Source organism: Solanum tuberosum, unplaced genomic scaffold (assembly GCF_000226075.1).
Source record: "Solanum tuberosum cultivar DM 1-3 516 R44 unplaced genomic scaffold, SolTub_3.0 scf00550, whole genome shotgun sequence".
Taxonomy (NCBI): domain Eukaryota; kingdom Viridiplantae; phylum Streptophyta; class Magnoliopsida; order Solanales; family Solanaceae; genus Solanum; species Solanum tuberosum.
The window spans coordinates 88,597-91,700 of record NW_006239472.1 but is presented as its reverse complement, the minus strand read 5'-3'; the positions used below and the strand labels follow the sequence as shown (position 1 = coordinate 91,700).

The 3,104-nt window shown below is 32.3% G+C and overlaps 1 protein-coding gene across 1 annotated transcript in view; it reads left to right on the top strand.

Annotated features, from left to right (window-relative positions):
* The window catches only part of LOC102583512 (tetratricopeptide repeat protein 7A), a 12,393-nt gene continuing 9,289 nt past the window's right edge, over positions 1-3,104 (top strand). Inside the window, exon 1 of the mRNA XM_015304425.1 lies at positions 1-1,332. The gene's annotated coding sequence lies outside the window, so the exon portion shown is untranslated. The remainder of the gene's footprint in view (positions 1,333-3,104) is intronic.

Genomic DNA, 3,104 nt, shown 5'->3' with positions numbered 1-3,104 from the left:
TTTTCTAGACTCGACTTGTGATATTACACTGAGTATATTGTTGTACCAATACCTCCTCTATAAATTGAGCCAAGATATGCTAAGCCAACTACAACTCATCCCAAATTTGCTCCTTCTTTTACTTCCATCTAAGCCAATCATTTACTAAGCAAACACTTGAGAATGAAGAGAGAATCAAAACTTGTGCTTGTGACAATCCTAGTGCTGATGCTTCTTGCTGAATCACACATCTCACTTGCTGCAACATGTAGCCCAGTTCAGCTAAGCCCTTGCCTAGGTGCTATCAGATCATCATCACCTCCATCTAAACTCTGCTGCAGCAAAATCAAACAACAAAAGCCTTGTCTTTGCCAATACCTCAAGAACCCAACTCTAAAGAAGTATGTTAACTCTCCTGGTGCCAAGAAAGTCGCTCGCTCTTGCGGCGTTCCATACCCCAGGTGTTAGAAAAAAAACACTAAAATGATCATATACTATATATATTTCATGAATTAATCTATCAGCATTATATCTGTTTTATCTACTTTCTGCCAATTTTAGTACTCTCTGTGACTGACTCTGTCTGCACAAGTTTTATACTAGGTGTTCTACTACAATTTACATAAATAAAGTACTAAAAGTAGTAGTAGTAGTATTTATCTTATCTTGTCCCTGTAATCTTGGCTGCGATTTACTTGGAATGCAGATGTATTATATTATAACTAAGTTGAAAAACTTTTTAAATAGTACTCATATAGTATTGGATTGACAATGAGAATTATAATATCGAAATTATGGCATCGTGTTAGAAATTAAACGTAACATATATACTACTGAAAAAAACTAGGAACACATCATATTGGACTTGACTTGCAACATTTTTTCTGCAAATTATACATATGAGCACTTTGAGATACCTAAAATCCATGTACATTAATTAGGGGACTGGCCGCGTGCAGATCAACAAATCTCTCTGATCTCTGCTTGCCAATAGTCTATGACATTAAACTTTCAATACTCAATTCTTTAATTTTCCAAGCAGTCTATTCTTATTCAAATTAAGGCCTCTTGGGCTAAAATGTATAGTTAAATTGTCAGTTGCAGGTATCAATATCTTATATGCAAACAATGAGCCATATATATATGTATATCAATCAACTATACCTTTACATTGGGCCTGTTTCTCTTTTAATTTAGGTTGATGCTCGATTCTTCCGAATAAAGATACAACAACATACCCATTGAAATCCCACAAAGTCAGGACTGAAAAAGGTTGAAAAGGGTAGAATGTACGCAGACTTACTACTACCTCGTGGAGATAGACAAGTTATTTCTGAAAGACCCTTAATTCAAGTAAGCAACTCTCATCTTGATACTTTGTAAAATGCACAAAGCGCAAATGCTCAAATATAATCTTCAAAACTACACATCAAGGTTTACACGTAACACATTAATTAATCTAAATTTTCGAAGGTTCCTTCAAAAGGGACTGAGTAGATGATTTGATAACGTGTCAACTATAAAATGGTAACTTACACATTCTTCAAAAGTGGAAGACTGATAGTATTGGTCGATGATGATTGTCACATATGTCAGTAATCATTAGTATAAAATTATTGTGTTTATCAAAGATCTTTCCTTAAATTTTATTTAAATTTATAACCTTAACCTCATATGCGATTTACGATGTTAAACAAACAATACTTCCCTCCCCTTTTGAATTAGAAACAAACCCCTTCGATCCAAAAGAATTGAAATCACTTAAATTTACAAAATGACATTACTCTCCCTTGTTTATATAGACAATAAAAATAAATATTGTTACCATACATGTTCACAAGAGTGGTGACGTTACGTTGAGTTTATCTTATAATATTCCCAGTGACTTAATTTATGACTGACACATATGAAATGAATGCAGTGTGGCATATATCACAAATATATTAAAGTATACTGTTCTTTTTGGTATCACATGACAACTGAAAAACTAACAAGTAAAAGTGATATGAAAAATTATTTTCAACATACAAACCGATCTGAACAAGTAAAAATTAAAATTTAGAAATGAAATATGATCGTATCAACTTATATTAATTATCTTATTAAGACTATGACTATCACTAATCAATTTCCAAAAAGAAACTGGAATTAATCAAACTTGATAATAAGACTTACAATAAAGGTCACTCCTTTACTTTATTATCAATCAAACTTGGAACGAAATGTTGATCAACTAAATAAGAAAAGTGAATGTAATATTTAAAATCAATCTGCCTTTTAATTTTTGACATTAATCTATAGGTGAGAGGTAAATGAAATTGCTATGTTACAACATCAGATGCCTTTTTGGTGGTATTTGTATAGCCTACACAAGCAGAGGAGGAAAGCATTTTCATGGTTCTTTGGCACTGAGTCATCAATCAATTTTGGTAGGAATTTACAAGTTAATAACTTAATACACATATATATTTATTTAATTTTTCTAGTACAAATATAAAATTTACGAAAAAATTATTGTATTCATCCGAACCAATGAACTGCACCGAGCTCCGCACACAAGAATATTTAATTTCTTGATCAACAACTTAGACAAATTTAGAAGCAAACGCATGTGCCTAGTGAACTACCCAATTGTTTTTTTCTAACATTTTTTTATTATTATAAGGAATAAACTACAAAGTATTTTAGTTTAATCAACTGGGAGAGATAGTAGTGATAAATAAGTAATAAGGGCAATGCATTAATCTCACATAAAATGTTTTGTTATTTTCGAACTCACATAAAATGTATACTTCCCTATTCTATGTAGAGCTGTCAATATGGGCTAGGCCTGTTGGGCCGGCCTGGCCTAACCCGAGATTTAATAGGGCTGGGCTAAAATTTTTGGAGCCCATTTAAAAAAAGGGCTTTTTAGCCCCGCCTGAATAAGCCTGCTGATTTGTGGGGCTTGAGAAATATAGGTAGGGCCGGCCCGTGGGCTAATACAAATTAATTAAAAAATATAATATAATATTAAAATTTAAAATTAAAGAGATCCAAACTCAAAATCTATTTAAAGTTTTTTAGGAAATCACTAAGTATAGAAGTTGCATCCACCATGAAAATGTCCAAACACTTGTTGCTAC